Source organism: Pseudophryne corroboree, chromosome 5 (assembly GCF_028390025.1).
Source record: "Pseudophryne corroboree isolate aPseCor3 chromosome 5, aPseCor3.hap2, whole genome shotgun sequence".
NCBI lineage: Eukaryota > Metazoa > Chordata > Amphibia > Anura > Myobatrachidae > Pseudophryne > Pseudophryne corroboree.
Window position 1 is genome coordinate 800,736,863 of NC_086448.1, and position 12,805 is coordinate 800,749,667.

A 12,805-nucleotide genomic window follows, 5' to 3' on the forward strand; every position below is an offset into this window, starting at 1 on the left:
ATGAAAGTTTATTCCGAATAGTAGACAATCAAAATGCTGCTACACGTGAACTCAATGCCACCCTCACTAACCTGAATGAAACACTCAAATGCATGCACCAACAGCAAACAACCAGCAGTTCTGGTACGACTACTCCAAATATCACGCCAGTCTCATCACCACCAAGACGGTCCACCAGAGCACGCCAACATGACAGTGCTAAAGGCAAAGGGCAGGACAAGCAGCCACCAAAAAAAACGTAAAAAAAAAAAAGTTAGACATTTGTGATAAGTAACTCAAAATAGTTAGCAAGTGTTTTTGATGCTTTACAAAATATAACACTTAGCTCCTTGCCCCTTTTTTTAACATCATTAATTATAAGTGGCCCAAAATAAATTTAAAAAATAGGACGCACATTTATTCATTTTCATTTTTTTTGAGTATTGGAGGAGGGAAATGTTGATGGAGCCACACATACATGTTAGCAGGAAGTAAACTGACCACTTGATTTTTTTTCTAATCATTACTCTTTCTAGATTCCAATCATTCTCTTTGCCTGCAGACAATCCAAATTACAATGTTAGTGATACATATCTTAGCTATCTTATCTATACAACATTACAAGAAGAACACAATTGAGTTGCATAAGAAGCTTGTAATATGTTTCCTTTGTTTTGTAGGAAAAACATTGTCCAAATGAATGTCAGTATTGTTGGGACATGTTTTGTGTGTGTTTTAAATTATTAAGCATGGTTTTACACATGATGCTGAAACAAACAAATATGTACTTTTACAACAAAAATAAAAACTGTGTATAATAATGTATATGTGTGGCAAACTGTGTATTTACTTACACATCATCAAGTTTACAGCATCCAACATTAGAAATTAAATTGTTCAAGATTACAGTAAGTTTGTGACTCTTAAATATGATGGTGCATCACACATAGGGACACATGTATTCCTCAAGGCTAACATATTATATGTTGAGGAGTGTTTTTTGGGAACACAGGTTCTCAAACTCGGGCCTCAGGAACCCACACAGTGCATGTTTTGCAGGTCTACTCACAGAATCACAAGTGACATAATTAGCTCCACCTGTGAACCTTTTAACATGTCTGAGTAATTCATACACCTGTGCTTCTACTGGGTTACGAGAAAAACATGCACTGTGTGTGGTCCTGAGGGCCGAGTTTGTGAACCTGTGCATTAGGACGTTACACACAATGATAAAGAGAAATACTACATGGATGATGTGGGCATGTAAGAAATTAGCACTGCAAGTTTTCGAACACTTATCCAGACTTAATGCATGCCACTCATAATCTGTTGTTTTGAGATTAAAAATACACACAATACACATGCAACATTTGTTTTTCATATAGCGAGGGTATGTTTGTATGTGTCAAGGAGACAGACACATTCTGAGTAATGGGTTTTTGAAAAAAAGGCAAAAAAACTATTTATGATTACACAACAAATGAAATAAGCAAACCAAACTTACCTTAGAAATAGCAATTGATGAGCTGTTGCCTAACCTGCCTCCCTACATCAGTACTCCAAGTATCACCAGATGTCTCTAATTCCTCTGCTTGCTGGCTGCTTTCTTCCTCCTCCTCCTCCTCAACATGTGGCAGATGTTTTTGCAAACACATGTTATGAAGAAAGCAGCAGCAGAACACAATTTGAGTCACCTTGGAGGGACTATACAACAAAAGGCCACCAGACTTATCCAGACACCGAAACCTAGATTTCAGCACACCAAAACATATTTCTATCACATTCCACGTGGACTTATGTGCATTATTGTAATTGTGTTCAGCAGGGGTATCAGGTCGGGACAATGGAGTTAGAAGCCAAGAGAAACAGCCATATCCTCCATCACCTAAAAGACAGATATAGTAACGTGATTCATGTTAAGATACAGCAACACATAAGTAAAACACTGTGGGGCAGATGCATTTACCTGTAGAAGGCATAAGGAAGTGAAAAACCAGTGATATGTGCAAGGTAATAAAGGCAGCAGACAATCTGTTCCTAAATGTTCATGAACATATTGGAGCAGATTGGCTGGTGCCTTTATTACCTTGCACAGATCACTGGTTTCTCACTTCCTTATGCCTTCTACAGGTTAATACATCTGCACCTGTATTTGAACAAAGTATACGCAGGCCTACACATATCAAATTACATACCCAGCAGCCATCCATCTGGCATTTGTCCGTCCTCAAACTTATCAAAGAGGGATGACTGACTGAGGATGAAGGAGTCATGGCAGCCCCCAGGGTAACCAGCAACAACACTCATTATTTTGAGATTTGCATCACAAACCACCTGCACATTTGTGGAGTGTTCGAAATGGCGGTTTGTATATATGTGCTGCCTGCCCCTAGGTGGTCTCAGCTGAATGTGTGTGCAATCTATGGCTCCAAGCACATTGGGCATGCCAGCCAGCTCATAGAAATCTACCCTGACGGCATGCCGCTGAGACTCCTGGGTAGGGAAGCAGATTGAGGCCTCGATGTGGGGCTGCAAAACAGCCAACACCTGTGTGAACATTTTAAAGAACAATAAACATGAGATTTTAGGACAGAACTGGCCACCGAGAAATTAAAACAAACACAAAACAGAAGAGGTCGTTAGGTATACATCACCTGTGTTAAGATTCTGGAAAATGAGGGCTGTGAGATTCCTATGACATCCCTATGACATCCCCAGACACAGCCTGAAAGCTGCCAGTAGCCATAAAGTGCAACACAGCCAGGAGTTTGTGCAGGCCTGAGACAGGGCGAGAGCGTGCTGTCTCAGGGTCTAGGCCCAGTTTGACAAGGTCATACAGACGGAAAATGTTGTTACGATTTAGACGGAACATCTGTATGACCTTATCATCAGACAATGCGTTCAAGTTTAAGCGCCCCCTAAAAAAACGAGGCCTGCGCAGCCTCCGTGGAACCTGTACAATCTGCTGACCATGTTCAGTTTCTTGGCCCTGGGTACTTACAGGCTGATGTCTGAGTCTGAGGAATCCCACAGCACACAAAAGATCACTGGCCCACAGTCCTGCTGCCATTTCTGAGTGTAGGTGTATTGAAATGGGCCTAATATCCTTTTATAGGCATCCTAATTCAGGTGTGAGTGATTTTTTTATTTGCAACACATGTAAACACGACTGAAAAAAGCAGGTCTATTTTTTTGCCGCTTTTTTTAACTAATCGCAAAAAAATACAACCGCATTTGAGCCCTCAGGGACTAACACCCAAATACGAATGAATAGTGAATTCCCGTATTCTATGAAATAACAGCCGCGTTTGACCGATGGTCTATTCCACAGGTTCTCAAACTCGGTCCTCAGGACCCCACACGGTGCATGTTTTGCAGGTCTCCTCACAGATCACAAGTGAAATAATTAGCTCCACCTGTGGATCTTTTAAAATGTGTCAGTGAGTAATTAATACACCTGTGCACTTGCTGGGTTACCTGCAAAACATGCACTGTGTGGGGTCCTGAGGACCGAGTTTGGGAACCACTGGTCTATTCATTCGTATTTCGGGACGTTGTCATTCAAACCATTACGAACAGATCAGACACTGCCGAGATTGGTGCTTAGTGAATTCCCGGATTGGGGACTTAATGAAAAAAAAGTTCCTCGGAATCCGAACCCCCCCCGAACTTCAGCCTTTTTACACGGGTCCGAGGCAGACTCGGATCTTCCCGCCTTGCTCGGTTAACCCGAGCGCGCCCGAACGTCATCATCCCGCTGTCGGATTCTCGCGAGGCTCGGATTCTATCGCGAGACTCGGATTCTATATAAGGAGCCGCGCGTCGCCGCCATTTTCACACGTGCATTGAGATTGATAGGGAGAGGACGTGGCTGGCGTCCTTTCCGTTAGAATAGATAGAGACACTTGAGTTGATTTACTACTAACTTAGTAATTTTGGGGAGCATTAGGAGTACTCAGAGTGCAGAGTTTTGCTGATAGTTACTAGTGACCACCACCAGTTTTATTTATTATTTAATATAATCCGTTCTCTGCCTGAAAAAAAACGATACACAGTCACATACCATATCTGTGCTCAGCCTCAGTGTGCTGCATGATAATATCATCTATGTATATCTGACTGTGCTGAGTGCTCACACAGCTGAATTGTGGGGGAGACTGGGGTGCAGTTATAGCAGGAGTACAGTGCACACTTTTGCTGCCAGTGTGACTGACCAGTGACCACCAGTATATTGTCTGCCTGAAAAAGTTAAACACTCCTGTGATGTTTTTTTTTTTATTCTATAAACGCATTCTGCTGACAGTGTCCAGCAGGTCCGTCATTCATTATATTATATAAATATTTACCTGCAGTAGTGTTATATTTTTTTTGTTCATCTCTATCATCTTTATCATCTCTATATTAGCAGATGCAGTACGGTAGTCCACGGCTGTGGCTACCTCTGTGTCGTCAGTGCTCGTCCATAATTGTATACCTACCTGTGGTGGTTTTTTTTTTCTATCTTCTTCATACTAGTAGTTTAGGAGTCTGCTGACAGTGTCCAGCAGGTCCGTCATTATATTATATATACCTGCAGTAGTGATATATATATATTTTTTATATCATTATCATCTCTATACTAGCAGACGCAGTACGGTAGTCCACGGCTGTAGCTACCTCTGTGTCGTCAGTGCTCGTCCATAATTGTATACCTACCTGTGGTGGGTTTTTTTTTTCTATCTTCTTCATACTAGTAGTTTAGGAGTCTGCTGACAGTGTCCAGCAGGTCCATCATTATATTATATATACCTGCAGTAGTGATATATATATATTTTTTATATCATTATCTCTATACTAGCAGACGCAGTACGGTAGTCCACGGCTGTAGCTACCTCTGTGTCATCAGTCACTCGTCATCCATAAGTATACTAGTATCCATCCATCTCCATTGTTTACCTGAGGTGCCTTTTAGTTGTGCCTATTAAAATATGGAGAACAAAAATGTTGAGGTTCCAAAAATAGGGAAAGATCAAGATCCACTTCCACCTCGTGCTGAAGCTGCTGCCACTAGTCATGGCCGAGACGATGAAATTCCATCAACGTCGTCTGCCAAGGCCGATGCCCAATGTCATAGTACAGAGCATGTAAAATCCAAAACACAAAATATCAGTAAAAAAAGGGACTCAAAAATCTAAAATAAAATCGTCGGAGGAGAAGCGTAAACTTGCCAATATGCCATTTACCACACGGAGTGGCAAGGAACGGCTGAGGCCCTGGCCTATGTTCATGGCTAGTGGTTCAGCTTCACATGAGGATGGAAGCACTCAGCCTCTCGCTAGAAAAATGAAAAGACTTAAGCTGGCAAAAGCACAGCAAAGAACTGTGCGTTCTTCGAAATCACAAATCCACAAGGAGAGTCCAATTGTGTCGGTTGCGATGCCTGACCTTCCCAACACTGGACGTGAAGAGCATGCGCCTTCCACCATTTGCACGCCCCCTGCAAGTGCTGGAAGGAGCACCCGCAGTCCAGTTCCTGATAGTCAGATTGAAGATGTCAGTGTTGAAGTACACCAGGATGAGGAGGATATGGGTGTTGCTGGCGCTGGGGAGGAAATTGACAAGGAGGATTCTGATGGTGAGGTGGTTTGTTTAAGTCAGGCACCCGGGGAGACACCTGTTGTCCATGGGAGGAATATGGCCATTGACATGCCTGGTGAAAATACCAAAAAAATCAGCTCTTCGGTGTGGAAGTATTTCAACAGAAATGCGGACAACAGGTGTCAAGCCGTGTGTTGCCTTTGTCAAGCTGTAATAAGTAGGGGTAAGGACGTTAACCACCTCGGAACATCCTCCCTTATACGTCACCTGCAGCGCATTCATCATAAGTCAGTGACAAGTTAAAAAACTTTGGGCGACAGCGGAAGCAGTCCACTGACCAGTAAATCCCTTCCTCTTGTAACCAAGCTCACGCAAACCACCCCACCAACTCCCTCAGTGTCAATTTCCTCCTTCCCCAGGAATGCCAATAGTCCTGCAGGCCATGTCACTGGCAATTCTGACGAGTCCTCTCCTGCCTGGGATTCCTCCGATGCATCCTTGAGTGTAACGCCTACTGCTGCTGGCGCTGCTGTTGTTGCTGCTGGGAGTCGATGGTCATCCCAGAGGGGAAGTCGTAAGACCACTTTTACAACTTCCACCAAGCAATTGACTGTCCAACAGTCCTTTGCGAGGAAGATGAAATATCACAGCAGTCATCCTGCTGCAAAGCGGATAACTGAGGCCTTGGCATCCTGGGCGGTGAGAAACGTGGTTTCGGTATCCATCATTACTGCAGAGCCAACTATAGACTTGTTTGAGGTACTGTGTCCCCGGTACCAAATACCATCTAGGTTCCATTTCTCTAGGCAGGCGATACCGAAAATGTACACAGACCTCAGAAAAAGACTCACCAGTGTCCTAAAAAATGCAGTTGTACCCAATGTCCACTTAACCACGGACATGTGGACAAGTGGAGCAGGGCAGACTCAGGACTATATGACTGTGACAGCTCACTGGGTAGATGTATTGACTCCCGCCGCAAGAACAGCAGCGGCAGCACCAGTAGCAGCATCTCGCAAACGCCAACTCTTTCCTAGGCAGGCTACGCTTTGTATCACCGCTTTCCAGAATACGCACACAGCTGAAAACCTCTTACGGCAACTGAGGAAGATCATCGCAGAATGGCTTACCCCAATTGGACTCTCCTGTGGATTTGTGGCATCGGACAACGCCAGCAATATTGTGTGTGCATTAAATCTGGGCAAATTCCAGCACGTCCCATGTTTTGCACATACCTTGAATTTGGTGGTGCAGAATTATTTAAAAAACGACAGGGGCGTGCAAGAGATGCTGTCGGTGGCCAGAAGAATTGCGGGACACTTTCGGCGTACAGGCACCACGTACAGAAGACTGAAGCAACACCAAAAACGCCTGAACCTGCCCTGCCATCATCTGAAGCAAGAAGTGGTAACGAGGTGGAATTCAACCCTCTATATGCTTTAGAGGTTGGAGGAGCAGCAAAAGGCCATTCAATCCTATACAACTGACCACGATATAGGAGGTGGAATGCACCTGTCTCAAGCGCAGTGGAGAATGATTTCAACGTTGTGCAAGGTTCTGCAACCTTTTGAACTTGCCACACGTGAAGTCAGTTCAGACACTGCCAGCCTGAGTCAGGTCATTCCCCTCATCAGGCTTTTGCAGAAGAAGCTGGAGACATTGAAGGAGGAGCTAACACTGAGCGATTCCGCTAGGCATGTGGGACTTGTGGATGGAGCCTTTAATTCGCTTAACAAGGATTCACGGGTGGTCAATCTGTTGAAATCAGAGCACTACATTTTGGCCACCGTGCTCGATCCTAGATTTAAAACCTACGTTGTATCTCTCTTTCCGGCAGACACAAGTCTGCAGGGGTTCAAAGAACTGCTGGTGAGAAAATTGTCAAGTCAAGCGGAACGTGACCTGTCAACATCTCCTCCTTCACATTCTCCCGCATCTGGGGGTACGAGGAAAAGGCTCAGAATTCCGAGCCCACCCGCTGGCGGTGATGCAGGGCAGTCTGGAGCGACTGCTGATGCTGACATCTGGTCCGGACTGAAGGACCTGCCAACGATTACGGACATGTCGTCTACTGTCACTGCATATGATTCTCTCACCATTGAAAGAATGGTGGAGGATTATATGAGTGACCGCATCCAAGTAGGCACGTCAGACAGTCCGTACGTATACTGGCAGGAAAAAGAGGCAATTTGGAGGCCCTTGCACAAACTGGCTTTATTCTACCTAAGTTGCCCTCCCACAAGTGTGTACTCCGAAAGAGTGTTTAGTGCCGCCGCTCACCTTGTCAGCAATCGGCGTACGAGGTTACTTCCAGAAAATGTGGAGAAGATGATGTTCATTAAAATGAATTATAATCAATTCCTCCATGGAGACATTCACCAGCAGCAATTGCCTCCACAAAGTACACAGGGAGCTGTGATGGTGGATTCCAGTGGGGACGAATTGATAATCTGTGAGGAGGGGGATGTACACGGTGATGAATCGGAGGATGATGATGAGGTGGACATCTTGCCTCTGTAGAGCCAGTTTGTGCAAGGAGAGATTAATTGCTTCTTTTTTGGTGGGGGTCCAAACCAACCCGTCATTTCAGTCACAGTCGTGTGGCAGACCCTGTCACTGAAATGATGGGTTGGTTAAAGTGTGCATGTCCTGTTTATACAACATAAGGGTGGGTGGGTGGGTGGGAGGGCCCAAGGACAATTCCATCTTGCACCTCTTTTTTCTTTCATTTTTCTTTGCGTCATGTGCTGTTTGGGGAGTGTTTTTTGGAAGGGCCATCCTGCGTGACACTGCAGTGACACTCCTAGATGGGCCAGGTGTTTGTGTCGGCCACTAGGGTCGCTTATCTTAGTCACACAGCTACCTCATTGCGCCTCTTTTTTTTCTTCTTTGCGTCATGTGCTGTTTGGGGAGTATTTTTTGGAAGGGCCATCCTGCGTGACACTGCAGTGCCACTCCTAGATGGGCCAGGTGTTTGTGTCGGCCACTAGGGTCACTTATCTTAGTCACACAGCTACCTCATTGCGCCTCTTTTTTTTCTTCTTTGCGTCATGTGCTGTTTGGGGAGTATTTTTTGGAAGGGCCATCCGGCCTGACACTGCAGTGCCACTCCTAGATGGGCCAGGTGTTTGTGTCGGCCACTAGGGTCGCTTAGCTTACTCACACAGCTACCTCATTGCGCCTCTTTTTTTCTTTGCGTCATGTGCTGTTTGGGGAGTGTTTTTTGGAAGGGCCATCCTGCGTGACACTGCAGTGCCACTCCTAGATGGGCCAGGTGTTTGTGTCGGCCACTTGGGTCGCTGAGCTTAGTCATCCAGCGACCTCGGTGCAAATTTTAGGACTAAAAATAATATTGTGAGGTGTGAGGTGTTCAGAATAGACTGAAAATGAGTGGAAATAATGGTTATTGAGGTTAACAATACTTTGGGATCAAAATGACCCCCAAATTCTATGATTTAAGCTGTTTTTTAGGGTTTTTTGAAAAAAACACCCGAATCCAAAACACACCCGAATCCGACAAAAAAAATTCAGTGAGGTTTTGCCAAAACGCGTTCGAACACAAAACACGGCCACGGAACCGAACCCAAAACCAAAACACAAAACCCGAAAAATTTCCGGTGCACATCTCTAGACTAGTTTCACACAGGGTCTAGCGATGCTTTTCAGTCGCACTGCTGGCCGCAGAGGGAATGACAGGAAGAGGGCGTTTCTGGGTGTCAACTGACCGTTTTCAGGGAGTGTTTGAAAAAATGCAGGCGTGCCAAGAAAAACGCAGGCGTGGCTGGGCGAACGCAGGGTGTGTTTGTGACGTCAAAACAGGAACTGAACAGTCTGAAGTGATCGCAAGCGCTGAGTAGGTATTGAGCTACTCTTAAACTGCACTAAAAAACTTTGTAGCCGCTCTGCGATCCTTTCGTTCGCACTTCTGCTAAGCTAAGATACACTCCCAGTGGGCGGTGGCATAGTGTTTGCACGGCTGCTAAAAACTGCTAGCGAGCGAACAACTCGGAATGATCACCTCAATTCAGTCATATCGATAATAAGGGTATTAACCCTATGTTTACGGCAACTGCTTGTGGTTTAATATTGCTATTCTGAAAGCATTTGTTATTTTTAAAGAAATTATTTTTAATGTTATTAAATGTTATTCTATTTTTAATCTAGAGCGCTCCTTCTTGTTACTTATTTATTTAATTAAGTAACACAAAATTTCCTTTTATGTTTTTTTGGTGTCGCTTTCTCCGTAATGTGACGGGGAACCCCAATTACTGCACCGTGTCCCCTCGCATGACTCACTTGCCTCGCTCCACTGCCACTGCGCTCGGTACAGGTTACAGTTCCCAATTGTAGTCCACGTGGATCGTAAAGTATGAAAAAGTTCAAAAATTGAAAAAAAAAAGTGAAAAACTCATGTCGACCTTTCCCCCCATGTTGACCTTGGTCATGTCGACCTTTTGTCCATGTTGACCTATTTCAGGTGTCGACGTAAGTGGTGTCTACCTGGAGTCCGGATACCTTCCCTCCAGTGTCGGTGTATGTCTTTTTTTTCAATTACTTCCCTTCCTTTGAAAAATTTCTCCCTCCTGCACTTTGTTAAAACCTTAAATATAACTAAAAGTTTCTATCCTATCCCCCCTTTTCCATCTCTGCTCCAAACTAGAGATGAGCGGGTTTGGTTGTCAGAGAACCGAACCCCCCTCCCGAACTTTGCCTTTCGAGTCCGGATCCGAGCCAGGCTCGGATTTTTCCTCTTGACGCGGAAACCCGAACTCGGCAAAACGTCATCATCCCGCTGTCGGATTCTCGCGGGATTTGGATTCCATATAAGGAGCCGTGCATTGCTGCCATTTTCACTCCAGTCTCGGAGAGTGAGAGGACATGTCCTCAGTGTGTTCAGTGTCTGTGTGTTGGGGTGGGAAAGTGGGGTGACAAGTGTTGTGCTGCTCAGTCCAGTCCAGTAGTGTATTGTGCTGCATCAGTCCAGGCAGTCACAGTGTTGGTGTTCTCTGCTGCCATATATCCAGTGTAGCTGTATAAAGTGGTGCTGTGTTGTGCAGACCAGTCCAGTGTATTGTACTGCATCAGTCCAGCCAGTCACAGTGTTGGTGTTCTCTGCTGCCATATATCCAGTGTAGCTGTATAAAGTCGTGCTGTGTTGTGCAGACCAGTGGTAGTGTCCTGTGTCATCAGTAATTCCAGTGGCGATATACGCTGCTGCTATATATATCCACTGCTGCAGTATAACAATTATAACAACCTGTTGGGCTGCATCAGACCAGTGGTAGTGTCCTGTGTCATCAGTAATTCCAGTGGCGATATACGCTGCTGCTATATATCCACTGCTGCAGTATAACAATTATAACAACCTGTTGGGCTGCATCAGAGCAGTGGTAGTGTCCTGTGTCATCAGTAATTCCAGTCATTCCTGTGACGCATGTTGTCTCATATAACTCCCAAAAAATAATGGAGAACAAAAATTTTGAGGATAAAATAGGGAAAGATCAAGAAGAACCACTTGCTCCTAGTGCTGAAGCTGCTGCCACTAGCCATGACATAGACAATGAAATGCCATCAACGTCGTCTGCCAAGGCCGATGCCCAATGTGATATTAGAGGGCGTGTAAAATCCAAAGTTCAGTAAAAAGAACCCAATTTTTTTTTTTTAAATCATCTGTGGAGAAATGTAAACTTGCCAATATGCCATTTACGACACAGAGTGGCAAGGAACGGCTGAGGCCCTGGCCTATGTTCATGGCTAGTGGTTCAGCTTCACATGACGATGGAAGCCCTCATCCTCCTGCTAGAAAAATTAAAAGAGTTAAGCTGGAAAGAGCACAAAAAAGAACTGTGCGCTCTGAGATGGTATCACAAATCCCCAAGGAGAGTCCAAGTGTGTCGGTGGTTGCGATGCCTGACCTTCCCAACACTGGACGGAAAGAGGTGGCTCCTTCCACCCCCTGCAAGTGCTGGAAGGAGCACCCACAGTCCAGTTCCTGATATTCAAATTGAAGATGTCACTGTTGAAGTACACCAGGATGAGGATATGGGAGTTGCTGGCGCTGAGGAGGAAATTGACGATGAGGATTCTGATGGTGATGTGGTTTGTTTAAGTCAGGCACCGGGGTAGACACCTGTTGTCCTTAAGATGAAGAAGCCCATTGTGATGCCTGGGCAAACTACCAAAAAAGCCACCTCTTCGGTGTGGAATTATTTCTCCTGAAATCCGGACAACAGGTGTCAAGCCATCTGTTGCCTCTGTCAATCTGTAATAAGTAGGGGTAAGGATGTTAAACACCTAGGAACATCCTGCCTTATACGTCACCTGCTGTGCATTCATCAGAAGTCACTGTCAAGTTCAGAAACTTAGGGTAAGAGCGTAAGCAGTCCACTGACACCTATATCCCTTCTTCCACCTGTACCCAAGCTCCTGCAAGTCACACCACCAACTCCCTCAACGTCAACTTCCTCCTCAGTCAGAAACGTCAGTAGTCCTGCAGGCCATGTCACTGTCAAGACTGAGGAGTCCTCTCCTAATCGGGATTCCTCCATAGGATCCTTGAATGGTACGCCTGCTGTTGCTGCCACTGCTGTTGTTGCTGCTAGGAGTCGATCGTCATCCCAGAGGGGAAGTCGGAAGACCACTTGTACTACTTACAGTAAGCAACTGACTGTCCAACAGTCCTTTGTGAGGAAGATGAAATATGACAGCAATCATCCTTTTGCAAATCAGATAACCGAGGCCTTGACAGCTATGTTGGTGTTAGAGGTGCGTCCGGTATCCACCATTAGTTCAGAGTCACTTAAAGATTTGTTTGAGGTACTGTGTCCTCGGTATCCTATCCCATCTAGGTTCCACTTCTCTAGGCAGGCGATACCGAGAATGTACACAGACGTCAGAAAAAGAGTCACCAGTGTCCTAAAAAATACGGTTGTATCCAGTGTCCACTTAATCACGGACATGTGGACAAATGGAACAGGGCAGACTATATATATGACTGTAACAGCCCACTGGGTAGATGTATGGCCTCCCGCAGCGTCACCTGTAGCAGCATCTTGCAAACGCCAACTCATTCCTAGGCAGGCTACGCTATGTATCACCGCTTTCCATAAGAGGCACACAGCTGACAACCTCTTACGGAAACTGAGGAACATCATTGCAGAATGGCTTACCCCAATTGGACTCTCCTGGGGATTTGTGATATCGGACAACGCCACCAATATTGTGCGTGCATTACATCTGGGCAAATTCC